A 24,074-nucleotide genomic window follows, 5' to 3' on the forward strand; every position below is an offset into this window, starting at 1 on the left:
CTATGCAATCTCTTCTTCACAATCTCACTTCAGGTTGGTATGAACTAGTATACTGCTCAAGCAATCGTCAAGGACATGGTATGACACTCTAACAGAAGTTATAATTTTATATGAATAAGTAGAGTCGTCATATTAATAATTATCTTATCACTAAGCACAATCATATTGTTTTATATGTGCAGTGGTATATTGATTATGCAACATAACAATTAGTATCTAAAGTACTTGACAAGTATCGGTCAATGATATCTTGTTAACATTATGTTGCAGATATTTGTAAGCTTTTGACATGAATGAGAATTACTTAGACTTTACCCTAAGTGATCAATGTTTTATCAAAAACTCATTCATATGGAAAAACAAAAATTAAACTTCTTTCTACATTAGTGATTTCTTATTTCATGTAAAATCTTTTGAAATCACTATTGTAAATCATTTTCTCTCTATTACCATATGTTCTATGATACAGGTTCAGTCTCCAATGACTTTCTTTCATTGACAGTCATGAGGTTGAAAACCCACAACGTCTATCCCAGACTGTAAAGACAAACACCAAAACAGAACCAACCAACACTCTCTTACCACTAAATGTAGTATGAATGAGCGTGAGGGAGATAGTGCCTTAGTGCACCACATAAGGAAGGTTCTGTAGTCAACCCAGTAGCTCTGTCTCCTACATAGATGAGTAGTATTTAAACCGAGACAACTGCTAGCCCTCATACATCTTCTCAAAAAGATGTAATGGCTGAAAAGGCACAAAAACAGTTACTAGATTCATTCTCTCAACAGGGTGAGTCTATTGAATTTTGCCTGTCGGCCAAGGTATCCGATGTAGTGTCACCACTTCAAACATAAACAATTCTTGATGCACAAGGAGAGGTTACACACACAAAGGATGAGTTGACGGAAACAAGAGTTTCGACCATTTTAAGGTCAGATTCGATTGTTCAAGGTTCGTTAGTGGACCAATTGCCTTTACAGGTGTTAGGAGAGGATACTGATCCAAAAGCCATATGTCAGTGGTCAGTGTCTACCTCCCCAGGCTTAAATCCCCTGGATGCATCTGCGGATAGTGGATCTGACATAGGCGTAGATCGGCAACTTGTTGACAATGATTCAGATATTACCTGATAAGTCACAAGGAAATGTCTTCACAGACATTAGAAGGGAACTTTGATCTTTATGCTAAATTCGTTGGATCATTGTTTACCTTCCCAGAATTCAAATCTGGAACCCTAAAAGGGAAACTAGCAACTTGTAGATTATGACTCAGATTTATCTGACGAGTTTAACAAGGATGGGGATTTGTGAACTCCCATTGCACCACCTGTGACCTCCTTAAGGATGGCTAAGGTGATTTTCCTTGCAGGTACAGCTGGATTATGGAGCTATGAGAGAAGAGTGATACACTTGTGAGAATGAGTGTAAACACGAGTGGAGAGAAGAGTGAAACACATGTGAGGTACACTAAACAGGATCACACACTCACAGTGAGGAAGAAAAAGAAACTACTTGTTATTTCTTTTCCAACCAAGTGAAATATGAGAACTCCTTCAGACGATGGCATACATTCCTTCTTTAAGGGGGAGATAAAAGCTTAAGTAATAGTTTGGAGGATTCCTCAACTAAGGGGGAGAAATAGCAGGGATTCAGAAAAAGATCCTACATGTACACTACACCACACCATTGTTGTTTCTAACTACGGATCCTATTGTACGGGAGAGGTGGTAAACACAAGGTGATTTCCTAGTAAGGGAAGAAGCTGTTAGGGGAGTACCATTGGTTTTTATCTGCGGATCCTATTGTACGGGAGAGGTGGTAAAACGAAGGTGATCTTCTTTAATCAGTTGATTCTCATAGGGGGAGAAGCAAGAGATATGGGCTTCTCAACAGGAAATATGGTTGTACAAATGAAGATGAAACTACTTGAAGATATGTTCAGTCTAGAGGAACATCTACTTGGAATCTGGAAAATGTTAAATCTCATCCAGAACTTTTCTGCTATTTACTTTGCATGTATGTTTATATCTTTTTCTTATTTGTTAGTTGAGTTATCCTCTAGGTATTTGTGTGTTATTGTCTAACAAACAAATAGGGGGAGATTGTAAGTCATATGTCATAGACCTATTTGTATATTCGAGGATTCAACTCAACTCAAATAAGAATGTAATAAGTAAATAGTGGAACTACCGTCAGAGAGATCTCGCAAAGTAATATCTGTCAAAGGATTCAGAGACAATGTTCATCTACAGACTTGAGGAGTTAATTCACTGGAAGAAGTTCAAGAAGTTGATCATGCCTCAGTGATATAAATCAAGATCGTGGATTTAATCAAGTGACAGAGATCTCGTCAGGGTATCAATTAATTACAAGGATTTAATCTGAAGAAAATCAAAGTGTCAAAGTCAAGACATGAAGAAACGTCACGGAAGTTAGTCACTCATGAACCAGACAGTACATCGAGTGTCAACGTTGAAGTGGTGGAATTGATTCATAATTTTCAGTGATTTTCAGAAGATTTACAGAAGAATGGTTGCTGCTCAAGACTAGAATTAATTCTCTATTAATTAATTAAGTCATCTAATTTAATTAAGAAAATAAATTATATCTGCGAAGAATAATTTATTTATTAATTGAATTAATTGATTAATTAATTCTGAATTAATTCTAGGAATTTTAGGAATTTTCAGAAGCTTAATTGGATTAAATTCAAGCATTAAATCAGCAAGACAATTGAAAATGAACTAGCATGACAATCAGGATTGTCATACCGATTGTCATGCTAGGCCATTTTACATTGTCTCACCGAAAGTCACTCTAGGAGGATGATTGTCTTGCTAGTTCATTCTGATTGTCATTCTAGTTCATTCAGATTGTCTTGCTAGTTCATTCAATTGTCCTACCGAAAGTCATACAAGCTATAGGATTGTCATGCCAATTCAATTCTATTGTTTTGCTGATTTAAAAAGAAGCAGAAGACTTTTCTTTCATAATCTCAATCATTATTCAAGAACAAGAGACAGCAGCCGCAGCAAAACATTTTATTTTCATCTGCTTATTTCAAAGATCATAATTTCTAGATTGTAATGTTAAATCTAATCCACTAGAAATCTTTATCTTGTTCTTGTGTATCAATCTAGCGGATTAAAATCCCTAGAACTTAATCTCAAATCGCGTTTAGCATTTGATTCTAATTATTGCAAAAATAGAAAAAGTTCATGTCGAATTTATTCTAGATTTGTGATAATTGATTTGAGATTAATACCTTGTAATCGATACAGTTGTTGTAACACATTTCAAGTTTAATAATATTTTTATTTAACTTGAATTTTGTTTCACATTTTTTATTCCGCATTTTATTCGATTATTCGGTGCTGTTTGTATTCAACCCCCCCTTCTACAAACACATTGGGACCCAACAACGGTCAACTCACATTATCCTAGTACTTCCTCCGAAAATCCTCGGAAGTACATTTATATATATATATATGATGAGCTGTGCCTATCAACAAGAAAAATGCTTGGGGAACTTCGATATAGTTCGATGTTCCAAATATATGATAGGATTCTTAAAAGGATAAGGGAGGGTAGAGATCCAGTACTTCGTGTATTGGGGAGACTACTAGTACCGTAGGACACAGTACCATGTGTACTTTAGGACCTACGAAGTGTGTGTATACCCAGAATGGGACATATAGCCCGTATGCGGCCATGGTGATATGCAAGAGTAATGAAGTCATCCTTCTACATGTTAAAAACAAAATTTTTCTGTTGTACGATTGATCATCGTGTAGTAGGGCTCCAGAGACTGCCCTATTCTTCCAATTAGAATTGTGATGCAATACCATAACTTAAGCCTATGTGTTGGGTTTACTATTAAGGTATTTGCAGACTAATAAGTCAATAAAAGAATTATTTTGACAGAAGTTGTGTATCACCAAGAAAAACTATTTTAAACAAACATATCTATCATATATGGAATCAGATATGAATTTCTTATACAGTCTTTTCATACTGTACATTATTATGCTGGGGATTATAGTTCACACTTGTTTTCTTAAAATGACACAACACAACAGTAAATCAAGATGCCTATCATGAAACTCACAGCCTAGAAATGGGTAGGAAATGGCCAGTTGTTCCATAGGATGTTCGGTGTAGTACCCCAAGTAGACCGTATAAGCTAGATTGGTTTTCAATTGTTTTTAGTCCGGCTTATTTACATGTATGACTTATGTAAGGTAATAATGAAGAAACGTATATTTGGCCGTCGGTCTAACCTTAAATAAAGGTTACACCCGTGGTAAGACATAATCTTTTTTAGTCTGTAATAATTATCACTTTGTAGATTTGATAAACTCTAGTAATGAATTGTTCATTTCCAAGACAATTACATGTAAGTGTGTGTGTTGATAAGTGTGGGGTCATAAAGGTGTGATTATATATATTTATATATATTTATACGAGATAAGTGTTAAACAGGATTCAAGGTGATGTGGCCTCCTAGATCCCTGACCCCGGATTTTGGGGCGCCATAGAAATGGTATTAGACCTTAGGTTATCAAATCTTGGCAATGATAGGAAATAAAATACGTAGATATAATAAAAATAATAATAATAATCAATTAGAACTCAAGTCGAGTTCTTCTTCAGACTGCATGGGTAGTCTTGACAGTTTTAATCTCAAGGGAATTCCGACTCTAAGTTAGTAACACCTTACATATTGTGTCAGGTACCAGTGGAGCCTATGGGGGAGGTTGACCCTGCTGAGGACATTGTAGCCCCTGAGGGCGACCCTACTCCCGAGCCGGATGACCCACCTATTGATGACTCAGATGATGACCCCACTGAGGATCCCCCAGAGGAGGAGACTAACTTCCATACCTCTATAGCTGATGATGTTGAGGAGCCCCAGGGTGATGGCGTAGACTGGATAAACATAGAGATGTACCATCTCCCAGCCATTTACCCTCCTATACCTTACCCAGGGATACTGAGCCCCTTTCCCTCCGCTGATGAGGACGAGGATGATGAGATGAAGGCACAAACTTATGAGATTCATGACATATCCTCCAGTGACCCGGACTCACCCCTACCATTCCCAGCGACCATACATGTAGTCGTGCATGACTGGATAGTGGTTCAGCTGAATACTGAGATCATCGCGGAATCTGCCCGCATTGTGGAGCTACGACAGGCACTGACCGCCGAGAGAGCTATCAGGCTAGGCTACCCCGGGGACTTCAGGGCAGTTATTAAGAAATCGTCTTACCTTATTATCGTACCTTAATAGAAGCATGCTAAATATATAATTACATGCTTACCTACAAATGAATTAATCCAAATGTAAAAATATGCAATTGTATTAACATCATTTTCATTATCAGAACGATGCCACCATGTAGAAGAGGATCCAGGGCACAGCTGGCTGAATCTGTTAATCAACGAAAAAATAAACCTGACCATATAGTGAATGAGGAAAGTGAAGAGGTCCTATACTTTAATGAATTTGATGAAGAAGGATATAATGAGGAAGAAGCTGAGGATACCCATCAAAGGGAAACCCCATGAATGAATTTATGGACCTTTTAAGGGAGAATCTGAATCAACAGCCCCTTCCACCACCACCACATATTGTCCAACAAACTGCCGCTACCGCCTTCAAGGCGTTTAAGTCTCTCGAACCCCCGGAGTTTCTAGGATCTGTCGACCCCTTTGAGGCACGGGCCTAGCTTAAGGAAATAGAGAAGTCCTTCGAGATACTAGGTGTTAAAGAGTGACACAAGACCATCTTCACCTCTTACATGCTAAATGGGAAGCTAACTACTGGTGGGAGTCCAAGCGTAACCTCTAGAACGACGTTGTGATCCCATGGGATAGATTCACGTGGTTGTTCTTAGACAAGTATTTCCCTAGGTTTATGGAGACTTAGATGAAGATCAAGTTTCTAGAGCTGAAACAGGATAGAATGACGGTGGCGGAGTATGAGGCCAAGTTTACTGAGCTATCACGATTTGTACCAGAATTCGTGAATACGGAGGATAAAAGGGCACGAAGGTTTCAGCTTGTTCTAAAATAGTGGACCCAGAAATGAGTAGCAATGCTAGAGCTGACAGATTATGCCACCTTAGTGTAGAAGGCCTCGATTGTTGAAGCAGGAAGTGAGCAGAGTTTGAAAGAGAAAGAAAGTAGGAAAAGGAAGATGGGAAGTCAAGGAAAATGAGGAGGAACCGGGAACAGGAGCCTTCCGAGTAGGTTCTTCAGGGGAGTGGTGTCCTAACCTGCGAGAGGCCCCAGATTTAGAAAGGCCCCAAGTGAGAGTGATGGCCAGGGCGGAGGTCAATCTAGGGCAACATTTCACCGCCAACCTCGCACCCCTATACCAGAATGTCGAACATACGGAAAGAGGCACCACAGAGTGTGTGTCCAGGAAAGAACCCCTCTGAAGTGCTTCAAGTGCAACCAACCAGGACATATTTCCCCAAATTGCCCACTAGGAGTGACATGCTTCCAGTGCGGAAGGGTAGGGCACAAGAAGAAAGATTTCCCCACGCTAAGGCCTCAGGCTTCAGGAATGAGCAGAGTTGCTTCCAACCGGCCCTCAGCTGCTAGGATTTTCAACATGACCGTTCAGGACGCTGTCTGGAACATCGATGGGATAGCAGGTACCCTTCTGTTAAATTCCGAACATGCAAATGTCTTATTTGATTCCGGAGCGACCAAGTCATTTATATCTCAAAATTTTGCTAAGAAGTTAAATCTTAATGTTTTACCTTTACGTGAGGTATTACAAGTAGAAATAACGATCCGAGAAATTATTCCTGTAAATCAAGTACACCCAATGAGCAAGTTGAAACTAGAAGGGAAAGTCTTTGAGGTTGAATTAATCCCATTTTCGTTAGGGGAATTTGATGTGATCCTAGGAATGGAATTGTTCTCCAACAATGGAGCACAGATAGATTGCGAGAAAAAGAAAGTAAAAATAAGTGCAAGATGGGAAGGAGATAGTGTTTAAAGGTCAACGACAGACCCATAAATTTCTGACCATAATTCAGGCCAAGAGATTTTTAAGAAAGGTAATGAGGCCTACTTGGCTTATGTGATGGATACTAAGAAGGAAGTTCCCAATATATAGGACATACCCATAGTAAATGAATTTGAGGATGTGTTTCTGGAGAACTTACCAGGGTTGCCACCCGACAGAGAAATGGAATTCGTTATAAAATTAGCACCAGGAACGGAACCAGTATCTAAGGCTCCTTATAGACTGGCCTCAGTTGAGATTAAGGAACTAGCTTCTCAGCTGTAAGAATTGTTAGACAATGGGATGATAAGACCAAGTGTGTCACCATGGGGTTCACTAGTGCTGTTTGTAAAAAAGAAGGATGGTAGTATGAGATTATGCATAGATTACCGAGAGTTGAACAAGCTGACCATCAAGAATATGTACCCTCTCCCTAGGATTGACGACCTATTCGACCAGCTTAAGGGTGATGTGCACTTTACAAAATAGACTTGAGGACATGATATCACCAGTTGAAAATCAAACCTGAAGATATACCAAAGATTGTTTTTCGCACTATACATGGACATTATGAGTTCTTAGTCATGTCATTCGGGTTAACCAACGCACCCGTAACCTTTATGGATTTGATGAACAGAGTGTTCAAAAAAGTACCTAGACATATGTGTGATAGTCTTCATAGATAATATTTTAATCAACTCAATGAATGATAGAGCAGGAAAATATGGAATATATGAGGATAGTCTTAGAGATTCTGAGGAATGAAAAGTTGTATGCCAAGTTCTCAAAATGTGAGTTTTGGTTAAAGGAGGTTCAATTCTTAGGACATGTGGTGAGTAGCAAAGGAGTTTTAGTCGACCCATCCAAGATAGAGGCAGTATCCAACTGGGAAAGACCGACTACCCCAACCGAGGTTAGGAGCTTTGTGGGCTTAGCAGGATACTACCGGAGATTCGTGCAAGACTTTGCCAAGAGAGCTGGCCCGTTGACTAGGCTTACCCGGAAAATGGATAAGTTTGTATGGATAGAAAAATGTGAGGAAAGCTTTCAAGAGCTGAAAAAGTGACTAGTGTTAGCACCTCGCAGAAGGGGCTAGGATGTGTGCTCATGCAGCACGGAAAGGTCATTACATATACCTCTCAGAAGTTGAAGAAATATGAGATAAGGTACCCTACCCACGACCTAGAATTAGCAGCCATAATGTTTTCCCTGGAAATATGGAGACACTACCTGTACAGGGAAAAATGTGAGATTTACACAGACCATAAGAGCCTCAAGTATATTTTTACTCAGAAAGAATTGAACATGAGACAAAGGAGACGGCTAGAGCTGATTAAGGACTATGATTCTGAAATCCTGGATCACCCGGGTAAAGCCAATGTGGTGGCTGACGCCCTCAATAGGAAAGAGAGATTCAAGATGATAATTATAATATCCGGGATAGTGCGTGTAATATTTTTTATCAATAAATGATTTTTATGGGATTATTATGTGATTTTTGGTGAATTATCTGATAATTGGTATGGATATGTGGATGCTTATATGTGGTAAAGTATAAGTATGTTAATTTTATTATGACCAGAATAAAATATAGATAATTATGGTATTTTTCTAGTAATTTTTGGATTGTTATATGATTTTATATTGATTTATGAATTTATTAATTATTTTCTGAATAATTACAAAATTATTTTATAAAGCCCGGAATCATCCAACTTCAATTGTTTTTGCATTTTTATAACCTGAAACTCTTCCGAAAACTCCTTCCTAACCGAATCTGGTATTTCCAGACATTTTTCCTGTTTTGACTTTTTCAATCTGGATTACGGTTTGACCCGTGCGCGGCCCGGCGCAAGATTTTCGATACGATAATCATTTCGGTGAATCAACGAAACCCGTATTCTCGAAAGACGGGATATTATTACATTATTTTCGTATAAAGTGTTTTTATAAAAAGCCCGGTTTGGATAATTATCCAATAGGGTACTAAATCGGATCGTTTTTGCAGTTACTTAGCGGCTAAGCAACTAGTTTATCGATCCAACACGATCCACCACGAACCAATATTCCATAAATATATATAGTTCTTTTATTATTTCATTTTATTCGTATAATCATAATTGATCAGTAGAAATATAGAATTTACAGAGAAAATGTGACGACTGAGAAGTTTGCGACGTAATTAAGTCAATAAAATATGATTTATGTGAAGTGATTATGATTATGTGATTAAGTGATGGTTAATTGTCGTTACTGTATATTAGAATCTAGGAGCGTAAGTAAAAGCGTTCCAATTTAAAGAGTCGGCTTAGGAGTTAAGCTGTGTTGTCGGGTCGTCAGGTAGAATGGAACTCGTCCTAATAAGGATTTAAAGTATATAAAATGTGAAATATGTATGATTGTGTGAAATGAATGTTTAAATGAAGTATTGTGTCCTAGTGACGTGTCGATCGATAATGATAATGAGAAGCATAATTGAAACGCTGAGCATCGGACCGTCAGGCAGAACGTGACCCGGAACGCGTAAAAAGGGAATAACATTAAAGAAGGATAATTTCTATGATCAGACATGAGTTGTGATGTATTCATATGTGTGTTTTCCTGTCTGTACGCATGATTACGTGATCTGTTGATATTTTTATGGATTTAAGGGAATTATTTGATTTAAATAAAGGTGTATTTAACCTTCGCACATTTTTTTAAAAATAGAAGATATGCTGGCAGGAGTAAGATAACTGCATGAGATTTGTTCTGTTATCTTCGTAATAATCCTGTAGACTTTCTAAAAATCATGGACGGATTTATTTGGTGATCGTTGTATTTTAAATTGATTTTTATGTGATAAAATGTTATTAGTAGCACAAACTTGTAAAAATCATAAAAATCAACCGTACGCTCAAAATCTTATTATGAGTAATGGTTGGAAAGCTACTTTCGAGATTCACGTTTTAAAATTATCATTCGTGTCAAATTCATCTTTTCCGAGAGAGACATTTGCAAATCAAATTCGTTTTCTTTTAAGAATAAAAAGTGAATCAGAAATGAGATACCTAATTACCATACTACCCCTCCCTTGGTAGTATATAATCTCACCCACCTCCTCTTTTCTTTCTTTTTACCCGAGCTTCTCTCTTCTCTTTCTTTTTCTCTCATTTCTTCATCCCTCTCGGGATTTCTCTCTCTCACTCTCGGTACACTCTCTCTTCAATCTCTCACTTGTTCTTCATCCCTCTCGGGATTTCTCTCTCTATTTCGGTTATAGAACCATGATTTTTTGAGATTTTGTGATATCTACCTATATACATACATGCATGTCACTATCTTCAAGTTTTTGAGAAAAACAAGTTGGATTTGGTGGTTTTGAATTCGGTTTTCATGAAAACAAAAGGGTTTTGGTTCTTGAATGATTTAAAGTGAAGATGAGTGCTTGCATGTGTGTAATCACTTAAGAAAATCGGTGGTTGAAGGTTGGAAACCCCCGAATGGGGGCACCACCGTGATGCTACCGCCACCGGTGATGAACTCCGGTGAACCGGTGGTGAGCAATGATGTTAAACACTGAGCTCTAGTATTTAATCAATTATTTTGTGTTTGCACGTGGTTTCTTTTGAAAGGCCGAATGGTTTTGTAGTTTAGAAGTTGATGAGTTGATTCTTGTTGATTATGAATGTTAATCTAGCTTAATGTTAAGAGATTAGTGTGATTAAAGATGCAAAAGTTTGAAATTGAGTTTGCATGTGAGGATTCTTAGAAGAGGCCGAATGGTTCTTGTTTTTTTTTTGAAAAATCATGTTGATTTTTTGGTTCAAATGATCCATTGATGATTGTTTTATAAATTTATAGTAATTAGAATGAGTTATAGTCCAAATTGATGCATGCATGTTGTGATTCTTAGAAATTTCAAATGTTTCTACTCGATTAAGTTGAATTAAGTCTTAAATTGAGTGATCATCCATGATTACGTTTGAATTATGCGTTTAAATGAGTTGTAAGAATGAAATTAAACTAGTTTGGGATAATATACTTGATGCATGTCAAATAAGGACTTTGCATGTTTGATTCTTGATTGTGATAAGTGTTAAGACCGAATAGGCCATAGGGAATAAAGGTCAAAACTTGATTTTTGGTAATTGAAAGAATGATTGAGTGTTTATATGTTAAAATCTTTTATTTTGCTTGTTGGATTGTTGTTTTGGTTCGAATTAACGATAAAAGAAAAGTGGAAATTGAGTTGATTGATTTTAAAAGCTATAAGTGATAGCTATAGTCGTAAGTAATTAGCTATGAATGAAATTGTGTGTTCGTATGAGTTATAAATGTTTGATTTGGAGAATAGTCAAGATTTAGCGAGTATAAGTTGGTGATCGAGTATATATCTAGAGATATAAAGGCTATGAGAAAAGAATGTGTTATGTGTTATGTGCATGTGTGTATATAAGCTATACTCGTATTGTTCAAGTCAGAAGTATAATCGAGCTATCGTATTAAGTGAACATTCCGGGAACGAGAGTTGAGAAACTAATTGAGGTTTTGGTTTTGATTGTAGATTCGGAACGTGAGGGCATTCAGGCTAGGAAAGGGAACGGTATACTAGGTGGCAGTAGTTCAACCTTTGTGAAACAGAAAAGCGAATTCAGGCAAGTAACTCTAATTACTTGTGTAAATGGTTATAGAGAGAATGTTGTTCATACCATATAGAGTATTGAACTGTTAAAATGATGAACCCCTCATATCGATTTGAGATACCCTATCTTTGATCTTGTAAAAATGTTACTGATAAGCTTCTTGTATCAACCCTTTGGTAACTATCTTTTCTGTTCAACTTATTTGTCATGCCATGAACTGTTATAAACCATATAATTACCTTTATGAACCCCTTTTAGTGATGCCATATTCTTGATCACCATATCCCCTATTGATCCTTGGAACAGTCTGATTCTTTTAACTTAAGTACCTTGTTATCATTGATTCAAAACCCCTAGAATTTCATCTTGTTTATCCTTCATTCATTTCCTTAACATTGAATTCTTAAAATTGAATCTAAGAATGAGTTTCGACTTGAAAGAGTCCGAATGATTTCATATTCTTGGTAATGGTATAATGAATTTAGAAAACCTACTTTTTCCAACTCAAGGTTTTCCAAATGAATTCCTGATGGATTGGATGGGACATAAGAGGCTAGTGGGACTAGTCCAGTCATTGTAAGAGGCTAGTGGGGCTAGTCCAGTCATTGTAAGAGGCTAGTGGGGCTAGTCCAGTTTAAGGCTGAAATTATGTCGTATGGTATCTTAATGACCGGATGGAGGTCGGTACGGGCTGATCACCCGTATTATAATGAAATGAAAGATACAGTGATCCAATCAAGGGTTCTATATTGATTATTTAAAATGGAACTGAAACTTCCTGTTCATTAATTGATTCTTTGAAAATGAAAAATGGTTTATATTGTTGTGAAAAGAGTTGATTATGATATTGTGAAGCTTAAAGCTCGTGAACCCTGATTCTAATCTGTTTATCATATAATTGATTCCATATAATGAAAATATTATCGCTTTCCTTTCTGAAAGATCTGTCCTGATCCTTTAATGATTTGTGATGAATGTCGGCTTTCACCCTGCTTTGAGCCTTGTTCCTTGAAAGCCCCACATTTTTCCTTCATAACCCTTCCTTAACCCAAATGATGGAAATCTGCCACCTAGAAATGATAAAGTAGAATGCCCTGAGATCGGTAAAGTATATTGTGGATTTTATATCGTAGAACTACTTTATAGTTATTGCTGAGTTTTATACTCATATGTTTTGCTTTAATCTAGCCATGGCAGTTAAGCAAGAAGATGGCCAGGCTTAGGCGCACTGCTCGTAAGAGTGTACCTGGTGGTCCCTACCGTGTTGAGGGCTTCCGGATGCCAGAGCAGGTAGTGGTGTTTTTGAGTGAGAAAGTGCTTAGCCGGAAGGTTGTAAAGATACAATGGGTTATCTGTTGGTTCCAAGACAGAATCGATTATGTTTATTTAATATTATTTTGGGGTTGTAAGTTATATTTTATGGTTGGTAGTTGTAATCTTGTCTCATACTTTATCCTGTTTGATCCTGTTAGTAGTTAATCGGGGTTTATGCTTATTTAATTATTACTTTAAAGGTGTGTGGGTCCTCATTTCCTAACCCTGAGATTGAGGGCGTCAACCCTAAAAATATCGCTTTCTTCATAATCAAACGCACAAACGAAGGTGTTATCGAACTCCGATTCGGGCGTGCCATATATCAAATCGAAGCTCTCGAAAAGTTCTTTATGAATCAATCAACCATTTTAGTGCAGAAATCAAGGTATTTTTCTTATTTAATTATTTTAATTCAAATTATTTATGGATTAAATTAGGAATTTTTGTTCTTGATGTTGTTGATATGATTTGATGATTGTATCTTTTAGATAATTTTATCCTGGTCATTTTGGTATATTATATGATGAATTTGGTTTTCAATAACATGTTCAAATGTGTGTTTGATTCTCGAATTAAAGAAATTAGGGTTTATATTGGTTGAATGTTCTTAATTGATTTTTCGGGGTTTTTATCCTGTTGATTCTGGTTTAAATCGAATGAAACTATTGAATAGATCATTTCACAAGCAAACAATTGATATAATCGGGACTAACTAAGGATTTGTAATTCGAGTTTGCCGGAAAACCGACGGCGATGGCGACGTGGAACTTAGGCTGGATTTTCCGGCCAAATCATTAACGTATTTTTGAATTTGTTGACTCAAATGAGTCCCTGGTGCTGTAAACTTGAGTTCTGCAGCTTTTGGTGCCGTTCTGGGCTTACGCAGCCGGCCGGCGGTGTTGCCGCCGGTGACGTTGTCAAAGAAGATGATGGGGGAGGAAAAATTACAATTCAGCCCCCGTTTTTTTTTCCAAGTTTCGGATTTTGTACCTAACTTTGCAACTGTAACACTTTTAATCTTACAACCAAAAGTTTTGAAAAACTTACACTTTACACCCTGAAATTTATATTTTTAAAAACTATTTTCATTTATTTATTTTAATTCCAAAATTCATTTTTGTTAATTATTAATCCAAAAATAAATCTGATTTATTTTATTAATTAATTTTAATTAATTTTTAATTATTTTAATTAATCGATTAAATTAATATTAATTGATTAATAAATTTAATTAATTATTAATTGATTTTAATTGATTTAATAATTAGGTTTAATTATTTATTTGGATTTAAGATTCTGAAAAAATGGTTTTGAGCTTTCAAATATTATTTTAAATTATTTTCAAGGCTCGATAATTATTATAAAATTATTTAAAAGTCAGATTCGGGTGTTTGAACTCTATTAATTATTTATAAAATGATTCAGAGTCATGTTTTAATTCCGAAAAATGTTTAAAAATTCGTAATAAATACCTGGAAAATTATTTTGACCCTGAATCTTCTTTCAAGAATTATTTTGATCGAATATCTTGTGTGCTATGTGCTACATGCTATCTGATTGATGTATTATATGCTTATGTGGTTACTGTTTGACGGTTTTTGCTGTAACTTTCAATCCGTAAATCGAATTTGGGTAAATGGAAGGGTAGATAAAAGCTTATGACGTCTATGTGACGATTCGAATGATATGAGATTGAGTATTGATAGATACTTGTGATGCCTAGCAGAGTAAGCGAGGCATAGAAAAGAAGTGTAGAAAAAGAAAGCAAATGATTGATGAATAGAGGCAAGGCATAGAAAAAAAGGAAAGGGATTGAAAAGTAAAATTGTTAGATGAGTACAAGTAAAGTTGGAAATCATCTGTGATAAGGCAAGTACTTCTGAACCTTCTTCGGGATATATTGCAAATATTTTCGAACTTTCTCATAACATGTTGCTAGTATTCAAAATAAATCATGTTTTATAATGCAAGCGCTTCAAACTATTCAACCTTGAACCTTGATTCTTATTGATCCTGAGCCATAAGCCTTATTCTTCATAAACCATTGATTGTTGAATTCTCAGATTCGAGCCAGACACATACGATACCACTCCACAAATACATATCTACCACATACTGATTTCTGATATTGAATTGCTTGACATACCAACCCTTATTCGTTGTTTAACAGAAGACCAATCTTTGGAACCCTTGAACCCTTGGTCTTCTACTTTATGATTTTTTCCTTGATTGAAAGCCAATCTTTTTTAATTCCTTGTTATACCTTCATGGTATTGTGAATCACCCTATGCTTCAAGATAAATATTGTTTATGATTCAGCTTATTGTTTTAAATTGGTTATCATTTTGAATTGTTTTAGAATTGGATAGTTTTATAAATGTGGACCAGATTCGTGGTCATAATAGGCCAATGTGTGCCTTGGATCTACTATATAGAGCAAAGCTGGGAGCCTTGCTCGGGGTTAGTGCGTGACTGATCACCAGTCTAACCTTGGTTTTTAAAATGAAAAGTGAATATCCAATGCTAATCATTGCTTATTTAGAAACTTGATTCTTATGAATCATTTCAATTGATTATTGTTTAACTTCAATTGTTGCTATTATGACTTGCTGAGCTAGTTAGCTCACTCTTGAAAAACTTTTTATGTTTTTAACAGTTGAAAAGGAAATTTATTGGTAATGAGGATTCTCAATCCAATGTGCGAGCTAGGATTCCAGGTTAAGTTGGATCGAGATAGCAGGAGCTTTATATTGTAAATGAGTTATGCAAGATTGTAAGAACAATATCATTATCAATTGTAAGTTGAACTAGTTGGGATTTGGTGTGATGTAATAAAATTTAAGATTGTAGCTTGTTTTCATACTTAAACATGTTGCGATCCGTGGTTGTGTAAAGAAAAGTCAATGCATATAATACTTTATATACAGGTTTATATATTGTGGTGTGTGTGTTATGAGCCCCAAACTTCTAACCCAGGTTTGGAGGGCGTCAAAGGTTGGTATCAGAGCTACAGGTTATAAGTCACTGAAACAAGCCTAGATTGTCGGGAATGGATAGAGGGTCAGGATTACGATTAAGAATTAGAAAACTAGAACGTCAAGAGGTTAAGTGTGACCAAATAGTTGGTTTTAGTACGATCAATAATGAGATTCGAGATCCTTATCTAGCGATGCAATTTTCAGATAGCAGTGATGGCAAGTTCTTTTATCCCTGGATTGTCTGATCATTCGGAGCATTCAGTCGAAGGACCATCATTTGATTCACGCTCTGCTCGCCCACCGGTGTTAGCCATGTCACATCCTGTTGCGGCGATTGCACCTTTTCAAACTATTATCTCATCCCCTGATGTGTGACTACCTATTCGAGAATCCCCCACATGTTAATTCTAGTTCTGTCGGATACTCAACTGTGCTGCATCTTTTCTGTCTACTCTACACCCTGTTCTATACCATCAGTTTAAACCCGTCTTATGAAGTAACAACACCTATGAGGATGGATTCGAGAGCTACAGCATATGGTGAGTACACGAGGTATTAAGAAATATGAGAAAGAACCTAGAGAGAGAATTTAGTTATTCCAAAGGATAGTTGTTACCAGATTATACGGAGCTGCTAATGAGTATGCCATCCACGAATATCTTGTCGAGTGAGCTAGATGGATCTTTAATGAAATTAGAGAGGATTGGAAATCGAGAGTTTCTTGGAAATTAGATGATGTTATGATCAAACATGATACGTATAGAAGTAATGTGATATAAATCGACCTTGTGTTATAAAATAAATCTGATGATTACTGGATAGAATTGTTATACTTAGTAATCATAAGAGATGATGATGGGAATGTTACTAGTATGGTAGACTAGAAGTGAAGTTACGAATAAGATAGTATGCAACGGTAACTGGAGTTTTGTTGACCAATGAAGGAAAAATGGACCCAATAAGGGGTAGAAGATATATGGAAATGAATGGGCTCTTATCTGATTGCTTCCCTGATTTGATACCTTGAAATATTAAAAAGGGACAACAACCAACTCATATAGTAATGACGACCAGGTGTATGATTTTCAAAACTTTAAACAGTTTTCAAAAGAGATTTTTCTTCACAAAATTTTTCTAAAATTCCTTGGAACAAAACAAGTTATAAAAATGTGGTTGTCAAACTACTACTTGAGTTTCTTGTTTGTTATAAGATTCAGATTATCCAGAAGAATACGTGTTCTAGAAGTTAGTATGGTCCGTTTAAAAAGCCAAGTGGACTTGCTATTACGGAGAAGATTTGTTTGTTCCTAACAGAAGAGTGCAAATCTTGTTTGATAAATTTAACGACAGAATAATGTACGGAGAAACTGTTCATCCAATTTCTAAGATGTTTAGAGTTCGAAGAATACGTCGATTCATGAGAAACCGAGTATGAGCAAGGAATATAAGGAAATCTTCAGACTTTCTAAAGGAAATACGTTATTAGCAAAAGAGGCGATATGTTGAACGATCAGCAGCATAAGTGAATTTGATGTTATGAGTATAAATCTTGTAAGACTGCAAATAAAGTCGAATTATAAACATGGAAGCGCCGAAAGATAGAAGACCCAGTACATGGGAATTTATTTTAATGATCAATTTAAGAAGACAATTCAGAGAACTTTCTAAAGTTAATATATGACTCGAAATGAGATCTATTGATCGGACAAGCGTTGAAGCTGTAAATAGATAAAATGTGGATGGCGACCAATGATATCATTCTTTCCTATAATCCTATGTATTCTTAAGAATCTTGAGTAAAGTATGAACTTCTTTCATGATCAGCTCTATAAGGTGATAAAAAAATTGTTGAATCCCTTTCAAATCATTCCTTCTTTAAAAGATTGCTTTCTGATTGAGATAAGCAGTGTTATGGTGTGACGCTCTGTCGAAATGACAAAGAGTCTGGTGGGACACCACCTAATCATATGTTGTATGCCACATAGTATGAAAGACGGGCCATCTTGAGTACAAATATGGTTGTCTCACTCATATTTAAATCATCACTAATTCTTTCCTCTTCAATTATGATTTCTTGATTCATGGATCCTTCTGATTGTTTCCTTGTACTGTTATCCCTTGCAAAAGGTTTCCAATCAGAATTATATACATAAATTCCCTTCCTGTGTAAGGTCTATTCTTTGAATGTTTTAAAAGGAAGTGAAATGAACCCGTGTAGCAGATGGAGCTATATGATGAGTGTGGATTATTGCAAACCAGTAAATGGTGGACATATACGTGCAGAGAAGAACCATTATGCCAATGATGTGGTTGTTACGAGGACTTCAAATCCGAGGCAAAAATCTATATACATGATACGTTTCAAGTATGCTATTTTGGCTTGAATTGGAGTAGTTAGCGAACCGTATGAGATAAATTAACCATAGAAATAAGAAAGTGAAGCTACGTATATCGGATAAGACAGATGAGTGATTGGACAGTAAAAGCGAATGAAGAAATTCTTAATAATAACCAGATAATCAATTAATACATTGTGAATATGAAGCATACCTCAATCATGTGAGAGATACATGTCATGTAGATTCAAGATCGAAGAAATGCTAGTTGTAATTAAACTTTGAGTGTGTTCTTTAAGGAATGTTTGGACTTTCCCACTTAAGTAAGTGAGTTATGGTAAGTTTGATGCTCATAACTGAGCCAGTGAAGGAAGTTCAGTATGAACAGACATAAGTGGAGATGAAGATAAGGTGATTTAACTGTGAATTTTTTTAAATAATGCTTTAAAACCAAAGGAATTCTTTCACAAACTTATACGAGCGTTGGTTGAGACCATGTGTTGGTTATCAAAAGTTGAACAAGTTAACTAATAAGAACAAGTGTATGTTTTCAAGGATGGATAAATTGTTAATTAGAGAGCTTGAATTAAAACACAAACTAGAAGAATTCTAGAATAATTTGTAATTGTACTCAGTAGTGATATTCTATTATAATCATAAGATATGAGAAAAGGTGTGGTATAACAAGAATTGTTCGCTATAATCTTTAGTTGAACTAAAGATATGAGTTATACTGGTTAGTATTATGTATGGTGGTGAAATGGTAAGTTTGGAAGGCAGAAATTGATTGGTCTACTTCTGGGTTGATTGTTGGTTGTGTGATTGATTGTTGGTGTCGGCTTGAGTCCGACTGGTAGTCAATAATATAAAGTAGATGCTGCCCAAATTTTCGGAAAATACCCTACTCTTAAAAATAGAAAGTATACTTCTGTGTGTTATTGATATTCATGTTGATACTCCAAATAATTATGATCTCGGCTCTTGAAAAAGGTTGTTACAGCCAATCCGACTATATATAATTGGCCTTTGATTTCATTTAGCTAGTCATCACTTGGTGTAATTGATCAATTAAGTGAGTTAATTAGTTAATTTTACCAATTAATGGTCAGATAGATGGAAATCGATTCCAATTAGATTAAGTCAAAGTTTGATGTCACCTCCAAATCCGAAATCAAAGCAATGAGGAATTTGGAGAAGGTATGGACAACAGTAGAATTCAAAAGTTGCTGCAAGTGCATGAAGCTTTATTTGGATGAATATGCCTTTGTAATAGACAAAAGATATAAAACGTTATTTGTATGGACAAGTGAGAAAAATGTTTTCAAGAACTAAAGATTGAAGATAGAGCAAAGAGAAGGAAGGAAGGAAAGGAAGAAGGGAGGTGGAATAAAGAAGAGATCAATAATCACACCAATATGGGTTTTATTAGACAATCAAAGAGATTTTATCATCTGCAATAAAGTTTATTAAAAGATGTCTTGTTTCTAAATTGTTTTGATAATAATACAATAAATGATTTACCAAGTCTTTCTGTTTTGAATAAAGTGTGAGATACAGTTTTAATTCAGTTGCTGATTGATGTTAATACTTAAGTTGTTGTTAAATATCGAAAGTGGTATTAATATAGATGAATGATATTTACTTCAGAATGGGATGTTCTGAGCATCAAAGTTTGTATTGATATCTAATTTGATATGACATCAAAATGAGTATTAATGTCAAGAGTTCGGTTTTGAATAAGCTATGAGAATGAAGAACATAAATAGGAGAGGAAGTGGAATCGAAAGGGTGATAAAGAAACTTTATAAGATGCCAGGATATAGGTAAGATATGGGTAATATGAAAGACAGAAGTAAGGTGAAAAATTTAGGAAACATTTGTAAATTGGGAGGAAATGCATCCCAGGAGTACGATCAAGTACCAAGGGCTAAAAGAAAATATCTAGTGACCAGACCTGAAGAGAAAATGGGGGAAAACATGTAAATAAATGTTATACCTCCCCAAGAATTAAGGCGGGACATCAAAGGCTAGATGGATACATTTCGCCAGGAGACATCGTAGTGAAATCACCTAAGAACTAACGGTGAGGAAAGCGTTAATTGCATCATTATCGATAGGTTATCCAAACCTAGTCATTCTCTTTTATTAATAAATAGTTTATCTAATAAGTGGATTAGTTGCTGTTTGAAGAAGTAGTGGTAGGTCATCAGATCCAGAAATTGATTGTAAATGATCAAAATTATTTGATTTGAGATTTGATAGAAGTTTTCAGAATACGATGAATTATGTCGAACCAGAATAGCATACACCATTCCTAGATGAACAGGCATTAAGTAAGGTGGAACTAAAAGATTGGAATTTGGCTACGATGACTCAAGGGATTCAAGCTACTCTGAGAATATGATACGAGACATAGATTCAAAGAAGACTTTTTGATAGTATAGCACAAAGAAAGAATAAATGTTATATGTGACTAGACGTCAAGGAAAGCATTGTAGTCAGTTTCTAATGAAAACTTTTTAGAACCAAAATAATTGATAATATGGGTTAGAATATGCTGATAATGCCTCCAGGTTAGTGCATTTTCTTCAAAACGGTACGAAAGTTTTGCTCAGCAAATATACTCGATTGTGATTCAAGGAAAATAAGACATGGTGATAAGTTTGTACGTCAATCATATTCAGTCAAGATTTTTTCGTTAATTCTTAATTCTAAATTAATTTTGAAAACGTTGGAAATCGAATACACCGTAGTCTCAATATATCATTCGTAGATAGAAAAGAAGATTAAGAGAACGATCAAAGAGCCTCAAATGCGATTGGAATCGATTACAAATTAGGTTAATTGAACGAAGAAACAGGTGGGAATGAGGTTCAACAACCAGTAAACTATTGGAAACATTCATGAGCACGAATTACTAGAATTAGTAAGAAAAGATAATTAGTACGCATGATACTGGTCCTTTTGAGACAGTAAAATAGTCAGGATAAGTGTAAGTAAGTTGGCTTCACCGCCACACATTTAGCAGATTCATAAGGTATTTATATGTATATACTTAGGAAGATTAATTTAGCTCCATTATATATAAACTGGAGAATTGAGTTGAGTTATATGAGCAACTAATAGAATTTGATGTCAGCAAGAGGCTGTTAAGTAGTGAATGATGCTACGAGTAAACATTTATGAAAAGTTGTAAGGTTGAGGGATCAACCTGAGAAAATGGATGTGAGATACTTGGATGTATCATTATCTGATCCTTAGTGTTATTCTAAGGACAGAATCCTTTTAAGGGGGAAGGATGTAATATCTGGGATAGTGCATGTAATTACTTTTATCAATAAATAATTTTTATATGATTATTATGTGATTTTTGGTGAATTATCTGATGATTGGTGTGGATATGTGGATGTTTATATGTGGTAAAATATAAGTATGTTAATTTTATTATGACCAGAATAAAATATAGATAATTACGGTATTTTTCTGGTAATTTTTGGACTGTTATATGATTTTATATTGATTTATGAATTTATTAATTATTTTCTGAATAATTATAAAATTATTTTATAAAGCCGGGAATCGTCCAACTTCAACCGTTTTTGCAATTTTATAACCCGAAACTCTTCCGAAAACTCCTTCTTAACTTAATCTGGTAATTCCGGACATTTTCTGTGTTTTGACTTTTTCAATCCGGATTACGGTTTGAACCGTGCGCGGCACGGCGCAAGATTTTCGATACGATATTCATTTCGGTGAATTAACAAAACCCGTATTCTCAAAAGACGGGATATTATTACATTATTTTCGTAATAAGTGTTTTATTAAAAGCCCGATTTGGATAATTATCCAATACGGGTACCAAATCGGATCATTTTTGCAGTTATTTAGCGGCTAAGCAACTAGTTTATCGATCCAAAACGATCCAACACGAACCAATATTCCATAAATATATATAGTCCTTTTATTATTTCATTTTATTCGTATAATCATAATCGATCAGTAGAAATATAGAATTTACAGAGAAAAACCCTAAAAATGTCACGTTCTTTATAATCAAATGCACAAACGAAGGCGTTATCGAACTCCGATTCGGGCGTGCCATATATCAAATCGAAGCTCTCGAAAAGTTCTTTCTGAATCAATCAATCATTTTAGTGCATAAATCAAGGTATTTTTCTTATTTAATTGTTTTAATTCGAATTATTTATGGATTAAATTGGGAATTTTTGTTCTTGATATTGTTGATATAATTTGATAATTGTATCTTGTAGATAATTTTATTCTGGTCATTTTGGTATATTATATGATGAATTTGGAGTTCAATAACATGTTCAAATGTGTGTTTGATTCTCGAATTAAAGAAATTATGGTTTATATTGGTTGAATGTTCTTAATTGATTTTTAGAGGCTTTTATCATGTTGATTCTGGGTAAAATCGAATGAAACCATTGAATAGATCGTTTTGCAAGTAAATGATTGATATAATCGGGAGTAACTGAGGATTTGTAATTCGAGATTCGCCGAAAAACGGACGGCGATGGCCACGTGGAACTTAGGCTTGATTTTCCGGCCAAATTATTAACGTATTTTTGAACTTGTTGACTCAAATAAGTCCCTGGTGCTGTAAACTTGAGTTCTGCAGCTTTTGGTGCCGTTCTGGGTTTACACAGCCGGCCGGCGGTGTTGCCGCCGGTGACGTTGTCAAAGAAGATGATGGGGGAGGAAAAATTACAATTCAGCCCCCGTTTTTTTTCCAAGTTTCGGATTTTGTACCTAACTTTGCAACTGTGACACTTTTAATTTTACGACCAAAAGTTTTGAAAAACTTACACTTTACACCCTGCAATTTATATTTTTAAAAACTATTTTCATTTATTTATTTTAATTCCGAAATTCATTTTATTTATTTATTAATCCAAAAAGAAATGTGATTGATTTTATTAATTAATTTTAATTAGTTTTTAAATATTTTATTTAATTGATTAATTTATTATTAATTGATTTGAAATGATTTAATAAATAGATTTAATAATTTATTTGGATTTAAAATTCTGAAAAATAGTTTCGAGCTTTCCAATATTATTTTAAGTTATTTTCAAGGCTCGATAATTATTATAAAATTATTTTAAAGTCAGATTCGGGGTCCGAACTCTATTATTTAGTTATAAAATGATTCAGAGTCCCGTTATAATTCCGAAAAATGTTCAAAAATTCGTATTAAATACTTGGAAAATCATTTTGACCCTGAATCTTCTATCAAGAATTATTTTGATCGAATATCTTGCATGCTATGTGCTACGTGCTATCTGATTGATGTATTATATGCCTATGTGGTTACTGTTTGACGGTTTTTGCTGTAACTTTCAATCCGTAAATCGGATTTGGGTAAAACGAAGGGTTGATAAAAGCTTATGACGTCTATGTGACAATTAGAATGATATGAGATTGAGTATTGATATATACTTATGATACCTAGCAGAGTAAGCGAGGAATAGAAAAGAAGGCCAGTGATCAATAAATAGAACTGAAGTGTAGAAAAAGAAAGCAAATGATTGATGAATAGAGGCAAGGCATAGAATAAGAAGGGAAGTGATTGAAAAGTAAAACTGTTATATGAGTACAAGTAAAATTGGAAATCATCTGTGATAAGGAAAGTACTTCTGAACCTTCTTCAGGATATATTGCAAATATTTTCGAACTTTCTCATAACATGTTGCTAGTATTCAAAATAAATCCTGGTTTATATTGCCAGCGCTTTAAATTATTCAACCTTGAACCCTGATTCTTATTGATCCTG

Source organism: Apium graveolens, chromosome 11 (assembly GCF_009905375.1).
Source record: "Apium graveolens cultivar Ventura chromosome 11, ASM990537v1, whole genome shotgun sequence".
Classification (NCBI taxonomy): domain Eukaryota; kingdom Viridiplantae; phylum Streptophyta; class Magnoliopsida; order Apiales; family Apiaceae; genus Apium; species Apium graveolens.